We start from the raw sequence: 27715 nt of genomic DNA, 5'->3' as shown, positions 1-27715 counted from the left end.
GGTACTGGGCCACCTTTCCGGTAACAGCAGGTACTGCGCCACATTTCCGGTAACAGCTGGTACTGGGCTACCTTTCCGGTAACAGATGGTACTGGGCCACCTTTCCGGTAACAGCAGGTACTGCGCCACCTTTCCGGTAACAGCTGGTACTGGGCCACCATTCCAGTAACAGCACGTACTGGGCCACCTTTCCGGTAACAGCTGGTACTGGGCGACCATTCCAGTAACAGCACGTACTGGGCCATCTTTCCGGTAACAGCACGTACTGGGCCACCATTCCAGTAACAGCACGTTCTGGGCCACCTTTCCGGTAACAGCAGGTACTGGGCCACCATTCCAGTAACAGCACGTACTGGCCCACCTTTCCGGTAACAGCAGGTACTGGGCGACCATTCCAGTAACAGCACGTACTGGGCCATCTTTCCGGTAACAGCACGTACTGGGCCACCATTCCAGTAACAGCACGTTCTGGGCCACCTTTCCGGTAACAGCTGGTACTGGGCCACCTTTCCGGTAACAGCTGGTACTTGGCCACCTTTCCGGTAACAGCTGGTACTTGGCCACCTTTCCGGTAACAGCACGTACTGGGCGACCTTTCCGGTAACAGCACGTACTGGGCCACCTTTCCTGTAACAGCACGTACTGCGCCAGCTTTCCGGTAACAGCACGTACTGCGCCACCTTTCCGGTAACAGCACGTACTGGGCCACCTTTCCTGTAACAGCACTTTCTGGGCCATCTTTCCGGTAACAGCACGTACTGGGCCACCATTCCAGTAACAGCACGTTCTGGGCCACCTATCCGGTAACAGCTGGTACTGGGCCACCTTTCCGGTAACAGCTGGTACTGGGCCACCTTTCCGGTAACAGCAGGTACTGGGCCACCATTCCAGCAACAGCACGTACTGGGCCACATTTCCGGTAACAGCACGTACTAGGCCACCATTCCAGTTACAGCACGTTCTGTGCCACCTTTCCGGTAACAGCTGGTACTGGGCCACCTTTCCAGTAACAGCACGTACTTGGCCACCTTTCCGGTAACAGCAGGTACTGGGCCACCATTCCAGTAACAGCACGTACTGGGCCACCTTTCCGGTAACAGCACGTACTGGGCCACCATTCCAGTAACAGCACGTTCTGGGCCACCTTTCCGGTAACAGCTGGTACTGGGCCACCTTTCCGGTAACAGCTGGTACTGGTCCACCATTCCAGTAACAGCACGTACTGGGCCATCTTTCCAGTACCAGCACGTACTGGGCCACCATTCCAGTAACAGCACGTTCTGGGCCACTTTTCCGGTAACAGCAGGTACTGGCCCACCATTCCGGTAACAGCACGTACTGGGCCACCATTCCAGTAACAGCACGTTCTGGGCCACTTTTCCGGTAACAGCAGGTACTGGGCCACCATTCCAGTAACAGCACGTTCCGGGCCACTTTTCCGGTAACAGCAGGTACTGGGCCACCTTTCCGGTAACAGCAGGTACTTCGCCACCTTTCCGGTAACAGCAGGAACTGGGCCACTTTTCCGGTAACAGCACGTACTGGGCCACATTTCCGTTAACAGCACCTACTGGGCGACCTTTCCGGTAACAGCACGTACTGGGCCACCTTTCCTGTAACAGCACGTACTGGGCCACCTTTCCTGTAACAGCAGGTACTGCGCTAGCTTTCCGGTAACAGCACGTACTGGGCCACCTTTCCTGTAACAGCAGGTACTGCGCCAGCTTTCCGGTAACAGCACGTTCTGGGCCACTTTTCCGGTAACAGCAGGTACTGGGCCACCATTCCAGTAACAGCACGTTCTGGGCCACTTTTCCGGTAACAGCAGGTACTGGGCCACCTTTCCGGTAACAGCAGGTACTGGGCCACCTTTCCAGTAACAGCACGTTCTGGGCCACTTTTCCGGTAACAGCAGGTACTGGGCCACCTTTCCGGTAACAGCAGGTACTGGGTCACCTTTCCGGTAACAGCACGTACTGGGCCACCTTTCCGGTAACAGCACGTACTGGGCCACCTTTCCGGTAACAGAAGGTACTGGGCCACCTTTCCGGTAACAGCTGGTACTGGGCCAACTTTCCGGTAACAGCAGGTACTGCGCCACCTTTCCACTAACAGCACGTACTGGGCCACCATTCCAGTAACAGCACGTTCTGGGCGACATTTCCGGTAACAGCAGGTACTGGGCCACCTTTCCGGTAACAGCAGGTACTGGGCCACCATTCCAGTAACAGCAGGTACTGGGCCACCTTTCCGGTAACAGCACGTACTGCGCCACCATTCCAGTAACAGCACGTTCTGGGCCACCTTTCCGGTAACAGCTGGTACTGGGCCACCTTTCAGGTAACAGCTGGTACTGGGCCACCATTCCAGTAACAGCACGTACTGGGCCATCTTTCCGGTAACAGCACGTACTGGGCCACCATTCCAGTAACAGCACGTTCTGGGCCACTTTTCCGGTAACAGCAGGTACTGGGCCACCATTCCGGTAACAGCACGTACTCGGCCACCATTCCAGTAACAGCACGTTCTGGGCCACTTTTCCGGTAACAGCAGGAACTGGGCCATCTTTCCGGTAACAGCACGTACTGGGCCACCATTCCAGTAACAGCACGTTCTGGGCCACCTTTCCGGTAACAGCTGGTACTGGGCCACCTTTCCGGTAACAGCTGGTACTGGGCCACCTTTCCGGTAACAGCTGGTACTGGGCCACCTTTCCAGTAACAGCAGGTACTGGGCCACCTTTCCGGTAACAGCACGTACTGGGCCACCATTCCAGTAACAGCACGTTCTGGGCCACCTTTCCAGTAACAGCTGGTACTGGGCCACCTTTCCGGTAACAGCACGTACTGGGCCACCTTTCCGGTAACAGCAGGTACTGGGCCACCATTCCAGTAACAGCACGTACTGGGCCACCTTTCCGGTAACAGCTGGTACTGGGCCACCTTTCCGGTAACAGCTGGTACTGGGCCACCATTCCAGTAACAGCACGTACTGGGCCATCTTTCCGGTAACAGCACCTACTGGGCCACTTTTCCGGTAACAGCAGGTACTGGGCCACCATTCCAGTAACAGCACGTTCTGGGCCACCTTTCCGGTAACAGCTGGTACTGGGCCACCTTTCCGGTAACAGCTGGTACTGGGCCACCATTCCAGTAACAGCACGTACTGGGCCATCTTTCCGGTAACAGCACCTACTGGGCCACTTTTCCGGTAACAGCAGGTACTGGGCCACCATTCCAGTAACAGCACGTTCTGGGCCACTTTTCCGGTAACAGCAGGTACTGGGCCACCTTTCCGGTAACAGCAGGTACTGGGTCACCTTTCCGGTAACAGCACGTACTGGGCCACCTTTCCGGTAACAGCACGTACTGGGACACCTTTCCGGCAACAGCAGGGACTGCGCCACCTTTCCGGTAACAGAAGGTACTGGACCACCTTTCCGGTAACAGCTGGTACTGGGCCACCTTTCCGGTAACAGCTGGTACTGGGCCACCATTCTTGTAACAGCACGTACTGGGCGATCTTTCCGGTAACAGCACGTACTGGGCCACCATTCCAGTAACAGCACGTTCTGGGCCACTTTTCCGGTAACAGCAGGTACTGGGCCACCATTCCGGTAACAGCACGTACTGGGCCACCATTCCAGTAACAGCACGTTCTGGGTCACTTTTCCGGTAACAGCAGGTACTGCGCCACCTTTCCGGTAACAGCAGGAACTGCGCCACTTTTCCAGTTACAGCACCTACTGGGCCACCTTTCCGGTAACAGCTGGTACTGGGCCACCTTTCCGGTAACAGCTGGTACTGCGCCACCTTTCCGGTAACAGCAGGAACTGCGCCACTTTTCCGGTAACAGCAGGTACTGGGCCACTTTTCCGGTAACAGCACGTACTGGGCCACCTTTCCGGTAACAGCACGTACTGGGCCACCTTTCCGGTAACAGCAGGTACTGCGCCACCTTTCCGGTAACAGCAGGAACTGCGCCACTTTTCAGGTAACAGCACGTACTGGGCCACCTTTCCGGTAACAGCACGTTCTGGGCCACCTTTCCAGTAACAGCTGGTACTGGGCCATCTTAACGGTAACAGCAGGTACTGGGCCACCATTCCAGTAACAGCACGTACTGGGCCATCTTTCCAGTACCAGCACGTACTGGGCCACCATTCCAGTAACAGCACGTTCTGGGCCACTTTTCCGGTAACAGCAGGTACTGGCCCACCATTCCGGTAACAGCACGTACTGGGCCACCATTCCAGTAACAGCACGTTCTGGGCCACTTTTCCGGTAACAGCAGGTACTGGGCCACCATTCCAGTAACAGCACGTTCTGGGCCACTTTTCCGGTAACAGCAGGTACTGGGCCACCTTTCCGGTAACAGCAGGAACTTCGCCAACTTTCCGGTAACAGCAGGAACTGGGCCACTTTTCCAGTAACAGCACGTACTGGGCCACATTTCCGTTAATAGCACCTACTGGGCGACCTTTCCGGTAACAGCACGTACTGGGCCACCTTTCCTGTAACAGCACGTACTGGGCCATCTTTCCTGTAACAGCAGGTACTGCGCTAGCTTTCCGGTAACAGCACGTACTGGGCCACCTTTCCTGTAACAGCAGGTACTGCGCCAGCTTTCCGGTAACAGCACGTTCTGGGCCACTTTTCCGGTAACAGCAGGTACTGGGCCACCATTCCAGTAACAGCACGTTCTGGGCCACTTTTCCGGTAACAGCAGGTACTGGGCCACCTTTCCGGTAACAGCAGGTACTGGGCCACCTTTCCAGTAACAGCACGTTCTGGGCCACTTTTCCGGTAACAGCAGGTACTGGGCCACCTTTCCGGTAACAGCAGGTACTGGGTCACCTTTCCGGTAACAGCACGTACTGGGCCACCTTTCCGGTAACAGCACGTACTGGGCCACCTTTCCGGTAACAGAAGGTACTGGGCCACCTTTCCGGTAACAGCTGGTACTGGGCCTACTTTCCGGTAACAGCAGGTACTGCGCCACCTTTCCACTAACAGCACGTACTGGGCCACCATTCCAGTAACAGCACGTTCTGGGCCACATCTCCGGTAACAGCAGGTACTGGGCCACCTTTCCGGTAACAGCAGGTACTGGGCCACCATTCCAGTAACAGCAGGTACTGGGCCACCTTTCCGGTAACAGCACGTACTGCGCCACCATTCCAGTAACAGCACGTTCTGGGCCACCTTTCCGGTAACAGCTGGTACTGGGCCACCTTTCAGGTAACAGCTGGTACTGGGCCACCATTCCAGTAACAGCACGTACTGGGCCATCTTTCCGGTAACAGCACGTACTGGGCCACCATTCCAGTAACAGCACGTTCTGGGCCACTTTTCCGGTAACAGCTGGTACTGGGCCACCATTCCGGTAACAGCACGTACTGGGCCACCATTCCAGTAACAGCACGTTCTGGGCCACTTTTCCGGAAACAGCAGGAACTGGGCCATCTTTCCGGTAACAGCACGTACTGGGCCACCATTCCAGTAACAGCACGTTCTGGGCCACCTTTCCGGGTAACAGCTGGTACTGGGCCACCTTTCCGGTAACAGCTGGTACTGGGCCACCTTTCCGGTAACAGCTGGTACTGGGCCACCTTTCCAGTAACAGCAGGTACTGGGCCACCTTTCCGGTAACAGCACGTACTGGGCCACCATTCCAGTAACAGCACGTTCTGGGCCACCTTTCCAGTAACAGCTGGTACTGGGCCACCTTTCCGGTAACAGCACGTACTGGGCCACCTTTCCGGTAACAGCAGGTACTGGGCCACCATTCCAGTAACAGCACGTACTGGGCCACCTTTCCGGTAACAGCTGGTACTGGGCCACCTTTCCGGTAACAGCTGGTACTGGGCCACCATTCCAGTAACAGCACGTACTGGGCCATCTTTCCGGTAACAGCACCTACTGGGCCACTTTTCCGGTAACAGCAGGTACTGGGCCACCATTCCAGTAACAGCACGTTCTGGGCCACCTTTCCGGTAACAGCTGGTACTGGGCCACCTTTCCGGTAACAGCTGGTACTGGGCCACCATTCCAGTAACAGCACGTACTGGGCCATCTTTCCGGTAACAGCACCTACTGGGCCACTTTTCCGGTAACAGCAGGTACTGGGCCACCATTCCAGTAACAGCACGTTCTGGGCCACTTTTCCGGTAACAGCAGGTACTGGGCCACCTTTCCGGTAACAGCAGGTACTGGGTCACCTTTCCGGTAACAGCACGTACTGGGCCACCTTTCCGGTAACAGCACGTACTGGGACACCTTTCCGGCAACAGCAGGGACTGCGCCACCTTTCCGGTAACAGAAGGTACTGGACCACCTTTCCGGTAACAGCTGGTACTGGGCCACCTTTCCGGTAACAGCTGGTACTGGGCCACCATTCTTGTAACAGCACGTACTGGGCGATCTTTCCGGTAACAGCACGTACTGGGCCACCATTCCAGTAACAGCACGTTCTGGGCCACTTTTCCGGTAACAGCAGGTACTGGGCCACCATTCCGGTAACAGCACGTACTGGGCCACCATTCCAGTAACAGCACGTTCTGGGTCACTTTTCCGGTAACAGCAGGTACTGCGCCACCTTTCCGGTAACAGCAGGAACTGCGCCACTTTTCCAGTTACAGCACGTACTGGGCCACCTTTCCGGTAACAGCTGGTACTGGGCCACCTTTCCGGTAACAGCTGGTACTGCGCCACCTTTCCGGTAACAGCAGGAACTGCGCCACTTTTCCGGTAACAGCAGGTACTGGGCCACTTTTCCGGTAACAGCACGTACTGGGCCACCTTTCCGGTAACAGCACGTACTGGGCCACCTTTCCGATAACAGCAGGTACTGCGCCACCTTTCCGGTAACAGCAGGAACTGCGCCACTTTTCAGGTAACAGCACGTACTGGGCCACCTTTCCGGTAACAGCACGTTCTGGGCCACCTTTCCAGTAACAGCTGGTACTGGGCCATCTTAACGGTAACAGCAGGTACTGGGCCACCATTCCAGTAACAGCACGTACTGGGCCATCTTTCCGGTAACAGCACGTACTGGGCCACCATTCCAGTAACAGCATGTTCTGGGCCACTTTTCCGGTAACAGCAGGTACTGGGCCACCATTCCGGTAACAGCACGTACTGGGACACCATTCCAGTAACAGCATGTTCTGGGCCACTTTTCCGGTAACAGCAGGTACTGGGCCACCATTCCAGTAACAGCACTTTCTGTGCCACTTTTCCGGTAACAGCAGGTACTGGGCCACCTTTCCGGTAACAGCTGGTACTGGGACACCTTTCCGGTAACAGCTGGTACTGCGCCACCTTTCCGTTAACAGCAGGTACTGGGCCACCTTTCCGGTAACAGCAGGTACTGCGCCACATTTCCGGTAACAGCAGGTACTGGGCCACCTTTCCGGTAACAGATGGTACTGGGCCACCTTTCCGGTAACAGCAGGTACTGCGCCACCTTTCCGGTAACAGCTGGTACTGGGCCACCATTCCAGTAACAGCACGTACTGGGCCACCTTTCCAGTAACAGCTGGTACTGGGCGACCATTCCAGTAACAGCACGTACTGGGCCATCTTTCCGGTAACAGCACGTTCTGGGCCACCATTTCAGTAACAGCACGTTCTGGGCCACCTTTCCGGTAACAGCAGGTACTGGGCCACCATTCCGGTAACAGCACGTACTGGGCCACCTTTCCGGTAACAGCAGGTACTGGGCGACCATTCCAGTAACAGCACGTACTGGGCCATCTTTCCGGTAACAGCACGTACTGGGCCAACATTCCAGTAACAGCAGGTTCTGTGCCACCTTTCCGGTAACAGCTGGTACTGGGCCACCTTTCCGGTAACAGCACGTACTGGGCCACCTTTCCGGTAACAGCAGGTACTGGGCCACCATTCCAGTAACAGCACGTACTGGGCCACCTTTCCGGTAACAGCACGTACTGGGCCACCATTCCAGTAACAGCACGTTCTGGGCCACCTTTCCGGTAACAGCTGGTACTGGGCCACCTTTCCGGTAACAGCTGGTACTGGGCCACCATTCCAGTAACAGCACGTACTGGGAAATCTTTCCGGTAACAGCACGTACTGGGCCACCATTCCAGTAACAGCACGTTCTGGGCCACTTTTCCGGTAACAGCAGGTACTGGGCCACCATTCCGGTAACAGTACGTACTGGGCCACCATTCCAGTAACAGCACGTTCTGGGCCACTTTTCCGGTAACAGCAGGTACTGGGCCACCATTCCAGTAACAGCACGTTCTGGGCCACTTTTCCGGTAACAGCATGTACTGGGCCACCTTTCCGGTAACAGCAGGTACTGCGCCACCTTTCCGGTAACAGCAGGAACTGGGCCACTTTTCCGGTAACAGCACGTACTGGGCCACATTTCCGTTAACAGCACCTACTGGGCGACCTTTCCGGTAACAGCACGTACTGGGCCACCTTTCCTGTAACAGCAGGTACTGCGCCAGCTTTCCGGTAACAGCACGTACTGCGCCACCTTTCCGGTAACAGCACGTACTGGGCCACCTTTCCTGTAACAGCACTTTCTGGGCCATCTTTCCGGTAACAGCACGTACTGGGCCACCATTCCAGTAACAGCACGTTCTGGGCCACCTTTCCGGTAACAGCTGGTACTGGGCCACCTTTCCGGTAACAGCTGGTACTGGGCCACCTTTCCGGTAACAGCAGGTACTGGGCCACCATTCCAGTAACAGCACGTACTGGGCCACATTTCCGGTAACAGCACGTACTAGGCCACCATTCCAGTTACAGCACGTTCTGTGCCACCTTTCCGGTAACAGCTGGTACTGGGCCACCTTTCCGGTAACAGCACGTACTGGGCCACCTTTCCGGTAACAGCAGGTACTGGGCCACCATTCCAGTAACAGCACGTACTGGGCCACCTTTCCGGTAACAGCACGTACTGGGCCACCATTCCAGTAACAGCACGTTCTGGGCCACCTTTCCGGTAACAGCTGGTACTGGGCCACCTTTCCGGTAACAGCTGGTACTGGGCCACCATTCCAGTAACAGCACGTACTGGGCCATCTTTCCGGTAACAGCACGTAATGGGCCACCATTCCAGTAACAGCACGTTCTGGGCCACTTTTCCGGTAACAGCAGGTACTGGGCCACCATTCCGGTAACAGCACGTACTGGGCCACCATTCCAGTAACAGCACGTTCTGGGCCACTTTTCCGGTAACAGCAGGTACTGGGCCACCATTCCAGTAACAGCACGTTCTGGGCCACCTTTCCGGTAACAGCAGGTACTGCGCCACCTTTCCGGTAACAGCAGGAACTGGGCCACTTTTCCGGTAACAGCACGTACTGGGCCACATTTCCGTTAACAGCACCTACTGGGCGACCTTTCCGGTAACAGCACGTACTGGGCCACCTTTCCTGTAACAGCAGGTACTACGCCAGCTTTCCGGTAACAGCACGTACTGCGCCACCTTTCCGGTAACAGCACCTACTGGGCCACCTTTCCTGTAACAGCACGTACTGGGCCATCTTTCCTGTAACAGCAGGTACTACGCCAGCTTTCCGGTAACAGCACGTACTGCGCCACCTTTCCGGTAACAGCACGTACTGGGCCACCTTTCCTGTAACAGCAGGTACTACGCCAGCTTTCCGGTAACAGCACGTACTGCGCCACCTTTCCGGTAACAGCACGTACTGGGCCACCTTTCCTGTAACAGCACGTACTGGGCCATCTTTCCGGTAACAGCAGGTACTGGGCCACCATTCCAGTAACAGCACGTACTGGGCCACCTTTCCGGTAACAGCACGTACTGGGCCACCATTCCAGTAACAGCACGTTCTGGGCCACCTTTCCGGTAACAGCTGGTACTGGGCCACCTTTCCGGTAACAGCTGGTACTGGGCCACCTTTCCGGTAACAGCAGGTACTGGGCCACCATTCCAGTAACAGCAGGTACTGGGCCACCTTTCCGGTAACAGCACGTACTAGGCCACCATTCCAGTTACAGCACGTTCTGTGCCACCTTTCCGGTAACAGCTGGTACTGGGCCACCTTTCCGGTAACAGCACGTACTGGGCCACCTTTACAGTAACAGCACGTACTGGGCCACCTTTCCGGTAACAGCACATACTGGGCCACCATTCCAGTAACAGCACGTTCTGGGCCACCTTTCCGGTAACAGCTGGTCCTGGGCCACCTTTCCGGTAACAGCACGTACTGGGCCACCTTTCCGGTAACAGCAGGTACTGGGCCACCATTCCAGTAACAGCACGTACTGGGCCACCTTTCCGGTAACACCACGTACTGGGCCACCATTCCAGTAACAGCACGTTCTGGGCCACCTTTCCGGTAACAGCTGGTACTGGGCCACCTTTCCGGTAACAGCTGGTACTGGGCCACCATTCCAGTAACAGCACGTTCCGGGCCACTTTTCCAGTAACAGCACGTTCCGGGCCACTTTTCCGGTAACAGCAGGTACTGCGCCACCTTTCCGGTAACAGCAGGTACTGGGCCACCATTCCAGTAACAGCACGTACTGGGCCACCTTTCCGGTAACAGCTGGTACTTGGCCACCTTTCCGGTAACAGCAGGTACTGGGCGACCATTCCAGTAACAGCACGTACTGGGCCATCTTTCCGGTAACAGCACGTACTGGGCCACCATTCCAGTAATAGCACGTTCGGGGCCACCTTTCCGGTAACAGCTGGTACTGGGCCACCTTTCCGGTAACAGCACGTACTGGGCCACCTTTCCGGTAACAGCAGGTACTGGGCCACCATTCCAGTAACAGCACGTACTGGGCCTCCTTTCCGGTAACAGCTGGTACTGGGCCAACTTTCCGGTAACAGCTGGTACTGGGCCACCATTCCAGTAACAGCACGTACTGGGCCATCTTTCCGGTAACAGCATGTACTGGGCCACCATTCCAGTAACAGCACGTTCTGGGCCACTTTTCCGGTAACAGCAGGTACTGGGCCACCTTTCCAGTAACAGCACGTTCTGGGCCACTTTTCCGGTAACAGCAGGTACTGGGCCACCTTTCCGGTAACAGCAGGTACTGCGCCACCTTTCCGGTAACAGCAGGAACTGGGCCACTTTTCCGGTAACAGCACGTACTGGGCCACATTTCCGTTAACAGCACGTACTGGGCCACCTTTCCTGTAACAGCAGGTACTGCGCCACCTTTCCGGTAACAGCACGTACTGGGCCACCTTTCCGGTAAAAGCACGTACTGGGCCACCATTCCAGTAACAGCACGTTCTGGGCCACCTTTCCGGTAACAGCTGGTACTGGGCCACCTTTCCGGTAACAGCTGGTACTGGGCCACCATTCCTATAACAGCACGTACTGGGCGATCTTTCCGGTAACAGCACGTACTGGGCCACCATTCCAGTAACAGCACGTTCTGGGCCACTTTTCCGGTAACAGCAGGTACTGGGCCACCATTCCGGTAACAGCACGTACTGGGCCACCATTCCAGTAACAGCACGTTCTGGGTCACTTTTCCGGTAACAGCAGGTACTGCGCCATCTTTCCGGTAACAGCAGGAACTGGGCCAATTTTCCGGTAACAGCACGTACTGGGCCACCTTTCCGGTAACAGCTGGTACTGGGCCCCCTTTCCGGTAACAGCTGGTACTGGGCCACCTTTCCAGTAACAGCTGGTACTGGGCCATCTTAACGGTAACAGCAGGTACTGGGCCACCACTCCAGTAACAGCACGTACTGGGCCATCTTTCCGGTAACAGCACGTACTGGGCCACCATTCCAGTAACAGCATGTTCTGGGCCACTTTTCCGGTAACAGCAGGTACTGGGCCACCATTCCGGTAACAGCAGGTACTGGGCCACCATTCCAGTAACAGCACTTTCTGGGCCACTTTTCCGGTAACAGCAGGTACTGGGCCACCTTTCCGGTAACAGCTGGTACTGGGCCACCTTTCCGGTAACAGCTGGTACTGCGCCACCTTTCCGGTAACAGCAGGTACTGGGCCACCTTTCCGGTAACAGCAGCTACTGCGCCACATTTCCGGTAACAGCAGGTACTGGGCCACCTTTCCGGTAACAGATGGTACTGGGCCACCTTTCCGGTAACAGCAGGTACTGCGCCACCTTTCCGGTAACAGCTGGTACTGGGCCACCATTCCAGTAACAGCACGTACTGGGCCACCTTTCCGGTAACAGCTGGTACTGGGCGACCATTCCAGTAACAGCACGTACTGGGCCATCTTTCCGGTAACAGCACGTACTGTGCCACCATTCCAGTAACAGCACGTTCTGGGCCACCTTTCCGGTAACAGCAGGTACTGGGCCACCATTCCAGTAACAGCACGTACTGGCCCACCTTTCCGGTAACAGCAGGTACTGGGCGACCATTCCAGTAACAGCACGTACTGGGCCACCTTTCCGGTAACAGCACGTACTGGGCCACCATTCCAGTAACAGCACGTTCTGGGCCACCTTTCCGGTAACAGCTGGTACTGGGCCACCTTTCCGGTAACAGCTGGTACTTGGCCACCTTTCCGGTAACAGCTGGTACTTGGCCACCGTTCCGGTAACAGCACGTACTGGGCGACCTTTCCGGTAACAGCACGTACTGGGCCACCTTTCCTGTAACAGCAGGTACTGCGCCAGCTTTCCGGTAACAGCACGTACTGCGCCACCTTTCCGGTAACAGCACGTACTGGGCCACCTTTCCTGTAACAGCACTTTCTGGGCCATCTTTCCGGTAACAGCACGTACTGGGCCACCATTCCAGTAACAGCACGTTCTGGGCCACCTATCCGGTAACAGCTGGTACTGGGCCACCTTTCCGGTAACAGCTGGTACTGGGCCACCTTTCCGGTAACAGCAGGTACTGGGCCACCATTCCAGCAACAGCACGTACTGGGCCACATTTCCGGTAACAGCACGTACTGGGCCATCATTCCAGTAACAGCACGTTCTGGGCCACCTTTCCGGTAACAGCTGGTACTGGGCCACCTTTCCGGTAACAGCTGGTACTGGTCCACCATTCCAGTAACAGCACGTACTGGGCCATCTTTCCAGTACCAGCACGTACTGGGCCACCATTCCAGTAACAGCACGTTCTGGGCCACTTTTCCGGTAACAGCAGGTACTGGGCCACCATTCCGGTAACAGCACGTACTGGGCCACCATTCCAGTAACAGCACGTTCTGGGCCACTTTTCCGGTAACAGCAGGTACTGGGCCACCATTCCAGTAACAGCACGTTCTGGGCCACTTTTCCGGTAACAGCAGGTACTGGGCCACCTTTCCGGTAACAGCAGGTACTTCGCCACCTTTCCGGTAACAGCAGGAACTGGGCCACTTTTCCGGTAACAGCACGTACTGGGCCACATTTCCGGTAACAGCACCTACTGGGCGACCTTTCCGGTAACAGCACGTACTGGGCCACCTTTCCTGTAACAGCACGTACTGGGCCACCTTTCCTGTAACAGCAGGTACTGCGCCAGCTTTCCGGTAACAGCACGTTCTGGGCCACTTTTCCGGTAACAGCAGGTACTGGGCCACCATTCCAGTAACAGCACGTTCTGGGCCACTTTTCCGGTAACAGCAGGTACTGGGCCACCTTTCCGGTAACAGCAGGTACTGGGCCACCTTTCCAGTAACAGCACTTTCTGGGCCACTTTTCCGGTAACAGCAGGTACTGGGCCACCTTTCCGGTAACAGCAGGTACTGGGTCACCTTTCCGGTAACAGCACGTACTGGGCCACCTTTCCGGTAACAGCACGTACTGGGCCACCTTTCCGGTAACAGAAGGTACTGGGCCACCTTTCCGGTAACAGCTGGTACTGGGACAACTTTCCGGTAACAGCAGGTACTGCGCCACCTTTCCACTAACAGCACGTACTGGGCCACCATTCCAGTAACAGCACGTTCTGGGCCACATTTCCGGTAACAGCAGGTACTGGGCCACCTTTCCGGTAACAGCAGGTACTGGGCCACCATTCCAGTAACAGCACGTTCTGGGCGACCTTTCCGGTAACAGCTGGTACTGGGCCACCTTTCAGGTAACAGCTGGTACTGGGCCACCATTCCAGTAACAGCACGTACTGGGCCATCTTTCCGGTAACAGCACGTACTGGGCCACCATTCCAGTAACAGCACGTTCTGGGCCACTTTTCCGGTAACAGCAGGTACTGGGCCACCATTCCGGTAACAGCACGTACTGGGCCACCATTCCAGTAACAGCACGTTCTGGGCCACTTTTCCGGTAACAGCAGGTACTGGGCCATCTTTCCGGTAACAGCACGTACTGGGCCACCATTCCAGTAACAGCACGTTCTGGGCCACCTTTCCGGTAACAGCTGGTACTGGGCCACCTTTCCGCTAACAGCTGGTACTGGGCCACCTTTCCGGTAACAGCTGGTACTGGGCCACCTTTCCAGTAACAGCAGGTACTGGGCCACCTTTCCGGTAACAGCACGTACTGGGCCACCATTCCAGTAACAGCACGTTCTGGGCCACCTTTCCAGTAACAGCTGGTACTGGGCCACCTTTCCGGTAACAGCACGCACTGGGCCACCTTTCCGGTAACAGCAGGTACTGGGCCACCATTCCAGTAACAGCACGTACTGGGCCACCTTTCCGGTAACAGCTGGTACTGGGCCACCTTTCCGGTAACAGCTGGTACTGGGCCACCATTCCAGTAACAGCACGTACTGGGCCATCTTTCCGGTAACAGCACCTACTGGGCCACTTTTCCGGTAACAGCAGGTACTGGGCCACCATTCCAGTAACAGCACGTTCTGGGCCACCTTTCCGGTAACAGCTGGTACTGGGTCACCTTTCCGGTAACAGCTGGTACTGGGCCACCATTCCAGTAACAGCACGTACTGGGCCATCTTTCCGGTAACAGCACGTACTGGGCCACCATTCCAGTAACAGCACGTTCTGGGCCACTTTTCCGGTAACAGCAGGTACTGGGCCACCATTCCGGTAACAGCACGTACTGGGCCACCATTCCAGTAACAGCACGTTCTGGGTCACTTTTCCGGTAACAGCAGGTACTGCGCCACCTTTCCGGTAACAGCAGGAACTGGGCCACCTTTCCGGTAACAGCTGGTACTGGGCCACCTTTCCGGTAACAGCTGGTACTGGGCCACTTTTCCGGTAACAGCACGTACTGGGCCACCTTTCCGGTAACAGCTGGTACTGGGCCCCCTTTCCGGTAACAGCTGGTACTGGGCCACCTTTCCAGTAACAGCTGGTACTGGGCCATCTTAACGGTAACAGCAGGTACTGGGCCACCATTCCAGTAACAGCACGTACTGGGCCATCTTTCCGGTAACAGCACGTACTGGGCCACCATTCCAGTAACAGCACGTTCTGGGCCACCTTTCCGGTAACAGCAGGTACTGAGCCACCATTCCAGTAACAGCACGTACTGGCCCACCTTTCCGGTAACAGCAGGTACTGGGCGACCATTCCAGTAACAGCACGTACTGGGCCATCTTTCCGGTAACAGCACGTACTGGGCCACCATTCCAGTAACAGCACGTACTGGGCCATCTTTCCGGTAACAGCACCTACTGGGCCACTTTTCCGGTAACAGCAGGTACTGGGCCACCATTCCAGTAACAGCACGTTCTGGGCCACCTTTCCGGTAACAGCTGGTACTGGGCCACCTTTCCGGTAACAGCTGGTACTGGGCCACCATTCCAGTAACAGCACGTACTGGGCCATCTTTCCGGTAACAGCACGTACTGGGCCACCATTCCAGTAACAGCACGTTCTGGGCCACTTTTCCGGTAACAGCAGGTACTGGGCCACCATTCCGGTAACAGCACGTACTGGGCCACCATTCCAGTAACAGCACGTTCTGGGTCACTTTTCCGGTAACAGCAGGTACTGCGCCACCTTTCCGGTAACAGCAGGAACTGGGCCACCTTTCCGGTAACAGCTGGTACTGGGCCACCTTTCCGGTAACAGCTGGTACTGGGCCACTTTTCCGGTAACAGCACGTACTGGGCCACCTTTCCGGTAACAGCTGGTACTGGGCCCCCTTTCCGGTAACAGCTGGTACTGGGCCACCTTTCCAGTAACAGCTGGTACTGGGCCATCTTAACGGTAACAGCAGGTACTGGGCCACCATTCCAGTAACAGCACGTACTGGGCCATCTTTCCGGTAACAGCACGTACTGGGCCACCATTCCAGTAACAGCATGTTCTGGGCCACTTTTCCGGTAACAGCAGGTACTGGGCCACCATTCCGATAACAGCAGGTACTGGGCCACCATTCCAGTAACAGCACTTTCTGGGCCACTTTTCCGGTAACAGCAGGTACTGGGCCACCTTTCCGGTAACAGCTGGTACTGGGCCACCTTTCCGGTAACAGCTGGTACTGCGCCACCTTTCCGGTAACAGCAGGTACTGGGCCACCTTTCCGGTAACAGCAGGTACTGCGCCACATTTCCGGTAACATCAGATACTGGGCCACCTTTCCGGTAACAGATGGTACTGGGCCACCTTTCCGGTAACAGCAGGTACTGCGCCACCTTTCCGGTAACAGCTGGTACTGGGCCACCATTCCAGTAACAGCACGTACTGGGCCACCTTTCCGGTAACAGCACGTACTGGGCCACCATTCCAGTAACAGCACGTTCTGGGCCACCTTTCCGGTAACAGCAGGTACTGGGCCACCATTCCAGTAACAGCAGGTACTGGGCCACCTTTCCGGTAACAGCACGTACTGCGCCACCATTCCAGTAACAGCACGTTCTGGGCGACCTTTCCGGTAACAGCTGGTACTGGGCCACCTTTCAGGTAACAGCTGGTACTGGGCCACCATTCCAGTAACAGCACGTACTGGGCCATCTTTCCGGTAACAGCACGTACTGGGCCACCATTCCAGTAACAGCACGTTCTGGGCCACTTTTCCGGTAACAGCAGGTACTGGGCCACCATTCCGGTAACAGCACGTACTGGGCCACCATTCCAGTAACAGCACGTTCTGGGCCACTTTTCCGGTAACAGCAGGTACTGGGCCATCTTTCCGGTAACAGCACGTACTGGGCCACCATTCCAGTAACAGCACGTTCTGGGCCACCTTTCCGGTAACAGCTGGTACTGGGCCACCTTTCCGGTAACAGCTGGTACTGGGCCACCTTTCCGGTAACAGCTGGTACTGGGCCACCTTTCCAGTAACAGCAGGTACTGGGCCACCGTTCCGGTAACAGCACGTACTGGGCCACCATTCCAGTAACAGCACGTTCTGGGCCACCTTTCCAGTAACAGCTGGTACTGGGCCACCTTTCCGGTAACAGCACGCACTGGGCCACCTTTCCGGTAACAGCAGGTACTGGGCCACCATTCCAGTAACAGCACGTACTGGGCCACCTTTCCGGTAACAGCTGGTACTGGGCCACCTTTCCGGTAACAGCTGGTACTGGGCCACCATTCCAGTAACAGCACGTACTGGGCCATCTTTCCGGTAACAGCACCTACTGGGCCACTTTTCCGGTAACAGCAGGTACTGGGCCACCATTCCAGTAACAGCACGTTCTGGGCCACCTTTCCGGTAACAGCTGGTACTGGGTCACCTTTCCGGTAACAGCTGGTACTGGGCCACCATTCCAGTAACAGCACGTACTGGGCCATCTTTCCGGTAACAGCACGTACTGGGCCACCTTTCCGGTAACAGCTGGTACTGGGCCACCTTTCCGGTAACAGCTGGTACTGGGCCCCCTTTCCGGTAACAGCAGGAACTGGGCCACCTTTCCGGTAACAGCTGGTACTGGGCCACCTTTCCGGTAACAGCTGGTACTGGGCCACTTTTCCGGTAACAGCACGTACTGGGCCACCTTTCCGGTAACAGCTGGTACTGGGCCCCCTTTCCGGTAACAGCAGGTACTGGGCCACCATTCCAGTAACAGCACGTACTGGGCCATCTTTCCGGTAACAGCACGTACTGGGCCACCATTCCAGTAACAGCATGTTCTGGGCCACTTTTCCGGTAACAGCAGGTACTGGGCCCCCATTCCGATAACAGCAGGTACTGGGCCACCATTCCAGTAACAGCACTTTCTGGGCCACTTTTCCGGTAACAGCAGGTACTGGGCCACCTTTCCGGTAACAGCTGGTACTGGGCCACCTTTCCGGTAACAGCTGGTACTGCTCCACCTTTCCGGTAACAGCAGGTACTGGGCCACCTTTCCGGTAACAGCAGGTACTGCGCCACATTTCCGGTAACAGCAGGTACTGGGCCACCTTTCCGGTAACAGATGGTACTGGGCCACCTTTCCGGTAACAGCAGGTACTGCGCCACTTTTCCGGTAACAGCTGGTACTGGGCCACCATTCCAGTAACAGCACGTACTGGGCCACCTTTCCGGTAACAGCTGGTACTGGGCGACCATTCCAGTAACAGCACGTACTGGGCCATCTTTCCGGTAACAGCACGTACTGGGCCACCATTCCAGTAACAGCACGTTCTGGGCCACCTTTCCGGTAACAGCAGGTACTGAGCCACCATTCCAGTAACAGCACGTACTGGCCCACCTTTCCGGTAACAGCAGGTACTGGGCGACCATTCCAGTAACAGCACGTACTGGGCCATCTTTCCGGTAACAGCACGTACTGGGCCACCATTCCAGTAACAGCACGTACTGGGCCATCTTTCCGGTAACAGCACCTACTGGGCCACTTTTCCGGTAACAGCAGGTACTGGGCCACCATTCCAGTAACAGCACGTTCTGGGCCACCTTTCCGGTAACAGCTGGTACTGGGCCACCTTTCCGGTAACAGCTGGTACTGGGCCACCATTCCAGTAACAGCACGTACTGGGCCATCTTTCCGGTAACAGCACGTACTGGGCCACCATTCCAGTAACAGCACGTTCTGGGCCACTTTTCCGGTAACAGCAGGTACTGGGCCACCATTCCGGTAACAGCACGTACTGGGCCACCATTCCAGTAACAGCACGTTCTGGGTCACTTTTCCGGTAACAGCAGGTACTGCGCCACCTTTCCGGTAACAGCAGGAACTGGGCCACCTTTCCGGTAACAGCTGGTACTGGGCCACCTTTCCGGTAACAGCTGGTACTGGGCCACTTTTCCGGTAACAGCACGTACTGGGCCACCTTTCCGGTAACAGCTGGTACTGGGCCCCCTTTCCGGTAACAGCTGGTACTGGGCCACCTTTCCAGTAACAGCTGGTACTGGGCCATCTTAACGGTAACAGCAGGTACTGGGCCACCATTCCAGTAACAGCACGTACTGGGCCATCTTTCCGGTAACAGCACGTACTGGGCCACCATTCCAGTAACAGCATGTTCTGGGCCACTTTTCCGGTAACAGCAGGTACTGGGCCACCATTCCGATAACAGCAGGTACTGGGCCACCATTCCAGTAACAGCACTTTCTGGGCCACTTTTCCGGTAACAGCAGGTACTGGGCCACCTTTCCGGTAACAGCTGGTACTGGGCCACCTTTCCGGTAACAGCTGGTACTGCGCCACCTTTCCGGTAACAGCAGGTACTGGGCCACCTTTCCGGTAACAGCAGGTACTGCGCCACATTTCCGGTAACAGCAGGTACTGGGCCACCTTTCCGGTAACAGATGGTACTGGGCCACCTTTCCGGTAACAGCAGGTACTGCGCCACCTTTCCGGTAACAGCTGGTACTGGGCCACCATTCCAGTAACAGCACGTACTGGGCCACCTTTCCGGTAACAGCTGGTACTGGGCGACCATTCCAGTAACAGCACGTACTGGGCCATCTTTCCGGTAACAGCACGTACTGGGCCACCATTCCAGTAACAGCACGTTCTGGGCCACCTTTCCGGTAACAGCAGGTACTGAGCCACCATTCCAGTAACAGCACGTACTGGCCCACCTTTCCGGTAACAGCAGGTACTGGGCGACCATTCCAGTAACAGCACGTACTGGGCCATCTTTCCGGTAACAGCACGTACTGGGCCACCATTCCAGTAACAGCACGTTCTGGGCCACCTTTCCGGTAACAGCTGGTACTGGGCCACCTTTCCGGTAACAGCTGGTACTTGGCCACCTTTCCGGTAACAGCTGGTACTTGGCCACCTTTCCGGTAACAGCACGTACTGGGCGACCTTTCCGGTAACAGCACGTACTGGGCCACCTTTCCTGTAACAGCAGGTACTGCGCCAGCTTTCCGGTAACAGCACGTACTGCGCCACCTTTCCGGTAACAGCACGTACTGGGCCACCTTTCCTGTAACAGCACTTTCTGGGCCATCTTTCCGGTAACAGCACGTACTGGGCCACCATTCCAGTAACAGCACGTTCTGGGCCACCTATCCGGTAACCGCTGGTACTGGGCCACCATTCCAGTAACAGCACTTTCTGGGCCACTTTTCCGGTAACAGCAGGTACTGGGCCACCTTTCCGGTAACAGCTGGTACTGGGCCACCTTTCCGGTAACAGCTGGTACTGCGCCACCTTTCCGGTAACAGCAGGTACTGGGCCACCTTTCCGGTAACAGCAGGTACTGGGCCACCTTTCCGGTAACAGATGGTACTGGGCCACCTTTCCGGTAACAGCAGGTACTGCGCCACTTTTCCGGTAACAGCTGGTACTGGGCCACCATTCCAGTAACAGCACGTACTGGGCCATCTTTCCGGTAACAGCACCTACTGGGCCACTTTTCCGGTAACAGCAGGTACTGGGCCACCATTCCAGTAACAGCACGTTCTGGGCCACCTTTCCGGTAACAGCTGGTACTGGGTCACCTTTCCGGTAACAGCTGGTACTGGGCCACCATTCCAGTAACAGCACGTACTGGGCCATCTTTCCGGTAACAGCACGTACTGGGCCACCATTCCAGTAACAGCACGTTCTGGGCCACTTTTCCGGTAACAGCAGGTACTGGGCCACCATTCCGGTAACAGCACGTACTGGGCCACCATTCCAGTAACAGCACGTTCTGGGTCACTTTTCCGGTAACAGCAGGTACTGCGCCACCTTTCCGGTAACAGCAGGAACTGGGCCACCTTTCCGGTAACAGCTGGTACTGGGCCACCTTTCCGGTAACAGCTGGTACTGGGCCACTTTTCCGGTAACAGCACGTACTGGGCCACCTTTCCGGTAACAGCTGGTACTGGGCCCCCTTTCCGGTAACAGCTGGTACTGGGCCACCTTTCCAGTAACAGCTGGTACTGGGCCATCTTAACGGTAACAGCAGGTACTGGGCCACCATTCCAGTAACAGCACGTACTGGGCCATCTTTCCGGTAACAGCACGTACTGGGCCACCATTCCAGTAACAGCATGTTCTGGGCCACTTTTCCGGTAACAGCAGGTACTGGGCCCCCATTCCGATAACAGCAGGTACTGGGCCACCATTCCAGTAACAGCACTTTCTGGGCCACTTTTCCGGTAACAGCAGGTACTGGGCCACCTTTCCGGTAACAGCTGGTACTGGGCCACCTTTCCGGTAACAGCTGGTACTGCTCCACCTTTCCGGTAACAGCAGGTACTGGGCCACCTTTCCGGTAACAGCAGGTACTGCGCCACATTTCCGGTAACAGCAGGTACTGGGCCACCTTTCCGGTAACAGATGGTACTGGGCCACCTTTCCGGTAACAGCAGGTACTGCGCCACTTTTCCGGTAACAGCTGGTACTGGGCCACCATTCCAGTAACAGCACGTACTGGGCCACCTTTCCGGTAACAGCTGGTACTGGGCGACCATTCCAGTAACAGCACGTACTGGGCCATCTTTCCGGTAACAGCACGTACTGGGCCACCATTCCAGTAACAGCACGTTCTGGGCCACCTTTCCGGTAACAGCAGGTACTGAGCCACCATTCCAGTAACAGCACGTACTGGCCCACCTTTCCGGTAACAGCAGGTACTGGGCGACCATTCCAGTAACAGCACGTACTGGGCCATCTTTCCGGTAACAGCACGTACTGGGCCACCATTCCAGTAACAGCACGTACTGGGCCATCTTTCCGGTAACAGCACCTACTGGGCCACTTTTCCGGTAACAGCAGGTACTGGGCCACCATTCCAGTAACAGCACGTTCTGGGCCACCTTTCCGGTAACAGCTGGTACTGGGCCACCTTTCCGGTAACAGCTGGTACTGGGCCACCATTCCAGTAACAGCACGTACTGGGCCATCTTTCCGGTAACAGCACGTACTGGGCCACCATTCCAGTAACAGCACGTTCTGGGCCACTTTTCCGGTAACAGCAGGTACTGGGCCACCATTCCGGTAACAGCACGTACTGGGCCACCATTCCAGTAACAGCACGTTCTGGGTCACTTTTCCGGTAACAGCAGGTACTGCGCCACCTTTCCGGTAACAGCAGGAACTGGGCCACCTTTCCGGTAACAGCTGGTACTGGGCCACCTTTCCGGTAACAGCTGGTACTGGGCCACTTTTCCGGTAACAGCACGTACTGGGCCACCTTTCCGGTAACAGCTGGTACTGGGCCCCCTTTCCGGTAACAGCTGGTACTGGGCCACCTTTCCAGTAACAGCTGGTACTGGGCCATCTTAACGGTAACAGCAGGTACTGGGCCACCATTCCAGTAACAGCACGTACTGGGCCATCTTTCCGGTAACAGCACGTACTGGGCCACCATTCCAGTAACAGCATGTTCTGGGCCACTTTTCCGGTAACAGCAGGTACTGGGCCACCATTCCGATAACAGCAGGTACTGGGCCACCATTCCAGTAACAGCACTTTCTGGGCCACTTTTCCGGTAACAGCAGGTACTGGGCCACCTTTCCGGTAACAGCTGGTACTGGGCCACCTTTCCGGTAACAGCTGGTACTGCGCCACCTTTCCGGTAACAGCAGGTACTGGGCCACCTTTCCGGTAACAGCAGGTACTGCGCCACATTTCCGGTAACAGCAGGTACTGGGCCACCTTTCCGGTAACAGATGGTACTGGGCCACCTTTCCGGTAACAGCAGGTACTGCGCCACCTTTCCGGTAACAGCTGGTACTGGGCCACCATTCCAGTAACAGCACGTACTGGGCCACCTTTCCGGTAACAGCTGGTACTGGGCGACCATTCCAGTAACAGCACGTACTGGGCCATCTTTCCGGTAACAGCACGTACTGGGCCACCATTCCAGTAACAGCACGTTCTGGGCCACCTTTCCGGTAACAGCAGGTACTGAGCCACCATTCCAGTAACAGCACGTACTGGCCCACCTTTCCGGTAACAGCAGGTACTGGGCGACCATTCCAGTAACAGCACGTACTGGGCCATCTTTCCGGTAACAGCACGTACTGGGCCACCATTCCAGTAACAGCACGTTCTGGGCCACCTTTCCGGTAACAGCTGGTACTGGGCCACCTTTCCGGTAACAGCTGGTACTTGGCCACCTTTCCGGTAACAGCTGGTACTTGGCCACCTTTCCGGTAACAGCACGTACTGGGCGACCTTTCCGGTAACAGCACGTACTGGGCCACCTTTCCTGTAACAGCAGGTACTGCGCCAGCTTTCCGGTAACAGCACGTACTGCGCCACCTTTCCGGTAACAGCACGTACTGGGCCACCTTTCCTGTAACAGCACTTTCTGGGCCATCTTTCCGGTAACAGCACGTACTGGGCCACCATTCCAGTAACAGCACGTTCTGGGCCACCTATCCGGTAACCGCTGGTACTGGGCCACCATTCCAGTAACAGCACTTTCTGGGCCACTTTTCCGGTAACAGCAGGTACTGGGCCACCTTTCCGGTAACAGCTGGTACTGGGCCACCTTTCCGGTAACAGCTGGTACTGCGCCACCTTTCCGGTAACAGCAGGTACTGGGCCACCTTTCCGGTAACAGCAGGTACTGCGCCACATTTCCGGTAACAGCAGGTACTGGGCCACCTTTCCGGTAACAGATTGTACTGGGCCACCTTTCCGGTAACAGCAGGTACTGCGCCACTTTTCCGGTAACAGCTGGTACTGGGCCACCATTCCAGTAACAGCACGTACTGGGCCACCTTTCCGGTAACAGCTGGTACTGGGCGACCATTCCAGTAACAGCACGTACTGGGCCATCTTTCCGGTAACAGCACGTACTGGGCCACCATTCCAGTAACAGCACGTTCTGGGCCACCTTTCCGGTAACAGCAGGTACTGAGCCACCATTCCAGTAACAGCACGTACTGGCCCACCTTTCCGGTAACAGCAGGTACTGGGCGACCATTCCAGTAACAGCACGTACTGGGCCATCTTTCCGGTAACAGCACGTACTGGGCCACCATTCCAGTAACAGCACGTACTGGGCCATCTTTCCGGTAACAGCACCTACTGGGCCACTTTTCCGGTAACAGCAGGTACTGGGCCACCATTCCAGTAACAGCACGTTCTGGGCCACCTTTCCGGTAACAGCTGGTACTGGGCCACCTTTCCGGTAACAGCTGGTACTGGGCCACCATTCCAGTAACAGCACGTACTGGGCCATCTTTCCGGTAACAGCACGTACTGGGCCACCATTCCAGTAACAGCACGTTCTGGGCCACTTTTCCGGTAACAGCAGGTACTGGGCCACCATTCCGGTAACAGCACGTACTGGGCCACCATTCCAGTAACAGCACGTTCTGGGTCACTTTTCCGGTAACAGCAGGTACTGCGCCACCTTTCCGGTAACAGCAGGAACTGGGCCACCTTTCCGGTAACAGCTGGTACTGGGCCACCTTTCCGGTAACAGCTGGTACTGGGCCACTTTTCCGGTAACAGCACGTACTGGGCCACCTTTCCGGTAACAGCTGGTACTGGGCCCCCTTTCCGGTAACAGCTGGTACTGGGCCACCTTTCCAGTAACAGCTGGTACTGGGCCATCTTAACGGTAACAGCAGGTACTGGGCCACCATTCCAGTAACAGCACGTACTGGGCCATCTTTCCGGTAACAGCACGTACTGGGCCACCATTCCAGTAACAGCATGTTCTGGGCCACTTTTCCGGTAACAGCAGGTACTGGGCCACCATTCCGATAACAGCAGGTACTGGGCCACCATTCCAGTAACAGCACTTTCTGGGCCACTTTTCCGGTAACAGCAGGTACTGGGCCACCTTTCCGGTAACAGCTGGTACTGGGCCACCTTTCCGGTAACAGCTGGTACTGCGCCACCTTTCCGGTAACAGCAGGTACTGGGCCACCTTTCCGGTAACAGCAGGTACTGCGCCACATTTCCGGTAACAGCAGGTACTGGGCCACCTTTCCGGTAACAGATGGTACTGGGCCACCTTTCCGGTAACAGCAGGTACTGCGCCACCTTTCCGGTAACAGCTGGTACTGGGCCACCATTCCAGTAACAGCACGTACTGGGCCACCTTTCCGGTAACAGCACGTACTGGGCCACCATTCCAGTAACAGCACGTTCTGGGCCACCTTTCCGGTAACAGCAGGTACTGAGCCACCATTCCAGTAACAGCACGTACTGGCCCACCTTTCCGGTAACAGCAGCTACTGGGCGATCATTCCAGTAACAGCACGTACTGGGCCATCTTTCCGGTAACAGCACGTACTGGGCCACCATTCCAGTAACAGCACGTTCTGGGCCACCTTTCCGGTAACAGCTGGTACTGGGCCACCTTTCCGGTAACAGCTGGTACTTGGCCACCTTTCCGGTAACAGCTGGTACTTGGCCACCTTTCCGGTAACAGCACGTACTGGGCGACCTTTCCGGTAACAGCACGTACTGGGCCACCTTTCCTGTAACAGCACTTTCTGGGCCATCTTTCCGGTAACAGCACGTACTGGGCCACCATTCCAGTAACAGCACGTTCTGGGCCACCTATCCGGTAACCGCTGGTACTGGGCCACCATTCCAGTAACAGCACTTTCTGGGCCACTTTTCCGGTAACAGCAGGTACTGGGCCACCTTTCCGGTAACAGCTGGTACTGGGCCACCTTTCCGGTAACAGCTGGTACTGCGCCACCTTTCCGGTAACAGCAGGTACTGGGCCACCTTTCCGGTAACAGCAGGTACTGCGCCACATTTCCGGTAACAGCACGTACTGGGCCACCTTTCCGGTAACAGATGGTAATGGGCCACCTTTCCGGTAACAGCAGGTACTGCGCCACTTTTCCGGTAACAGCTGGTACTGGGCCACCATTCCAGTAACAGCACGTACTGGGCCACCTTTCCGGTAACAGCTGGTACTGGGCGACCATTCCAGTAACAGCACGTACTGGGCCATCTTTCCGGTAACAGCACGTACTGGGCCACCATTCCAGTAACAGCACGTTCTGGGCCACCTTTCCGGTAACAGCAGGTACTGAGCCACCATTCCAGTAACAGCACGTACTGGCCCACCTTTCCGGTAACAGCAGGTACTGGGCGACCATTCCAGTAACAGCACGTACTGGGCCATCTTTCCGGTAACAGCACGTACTGGGCCACCATTCCAGTAACAGCACGTACTGGGCCATCTTTCCGGTAACAGCACCTACTGGGCCACTTTTCCGGTAACAGCAGGTACTGGGCCACCATTCCAGTAACAGCACGTTCTGGGCCACCTTTCCGGTAACAGCTGGTACTGGGCCACCTTTCCGGTAACAGCTGGTACTGGGCCACCATTCCAGTAACAGCACGTACTGGGCCATCTTTCCGGTAACAGCACGTACTGGGCCACCATTCCAGTAACAGCACGTTCTGGGCCACTTTTCCGGTAACAGCAGGTACTGGGCCACCATTCCGGTAACAGCACGTACTGGGCCACCATTCCAGTAACAGCACGTTCTGGGTCACTTTTCCGGTAACAGCAGGTACTGCGCCACCTTTCCGGTAACAGCAGGAACTGGGCCACCTTTCCGGTAACAGCTGGTACTGGGCCACCTTTCCGGTAACAGCTGGTACTGGGCCACTTTTCCGGTAACAGCACGTACTGGGCCACCTTTCCGGTAACAGCTGGTACTGGGCCCCCTTTCCGGTAACAGCTGGTACTGGGCCACCTTTCCAGTAACAGCTGGTACTGGGCCATCTTAACGGTAACAGCAGGAACTGGGCCACCATTCCAGTAACAGCACGTACTGGGCCATCTTTCCGGTAACAGCACGTACTGGGCCACCATTCCAGTAACAGCATGTTCTGGGCCACTTTTCCGGTAACAGCAGGTACTGGGCCACCATTCCGATAACAGCAGGTACTGGGCCACCATTCCAGTAACAGCACTTTCTGGGCCACTTTTCCGGTAACAGCAGGTACTGGGCCACCTTTCCGGTAACAGCTGGTACTGGGCCACCTTTCCGGTAACAGCTGGTACTGCGCCACCTTTCCGGTAACAGCAGGTACTGGGCCACCTTTCCGGTAACAGCAGGTACTGCGCCACATTTCCGGTAACAGCAGGTACTGGGCCACCTTTCCGGTAACAGATGGTACTGGGCCACCTTTCCGGTAACAGCAGGTACTGCGCCACCTTTCCGGTAACAGCTGGTACTGGGCCACCATTCCAGTAACAGCACGTACTGGGCCACCTTTCCGGTAACAGCACGTACTGGGCCACCATTCCAGTAACAGCACGTTCTGGGCCACCTTTCCGGTAACAGCAGGTACTGAGCCACCATTCCAGTAACAGCACGTACTGGCCCACCTTTCCGGTAACAGCAGGTACTGGGCGACCATTCCAGTAACAGCACGTACTGGGCCATCTTTCCGGTAACAGCACGTACTGGGCCACCATTCCAGTAACAGCACGTTCTGGGCCACCTTTCCGGTAACAGCTGGTACTGGGCCACCTTTCCGGTAACAGCTGGTACTTGGCCACCTTTCC

This window comes from Hemitrygon akajei, chromosome 4 (assembly GCF_048418815.1).
Source record: "Hemitrygon akajei chromosome 4, sHemAka1.3, whole genome shotgun sequence".
NCBI lineage: Eukaryota > Metazoa > Chordata > Chondrichthyes > Myliobatiformes > Dasyatidae > Hemitrygon > Hemitrygon akajei.
This window is presented reverse-complemented; position numbering follows the sequence as displayed.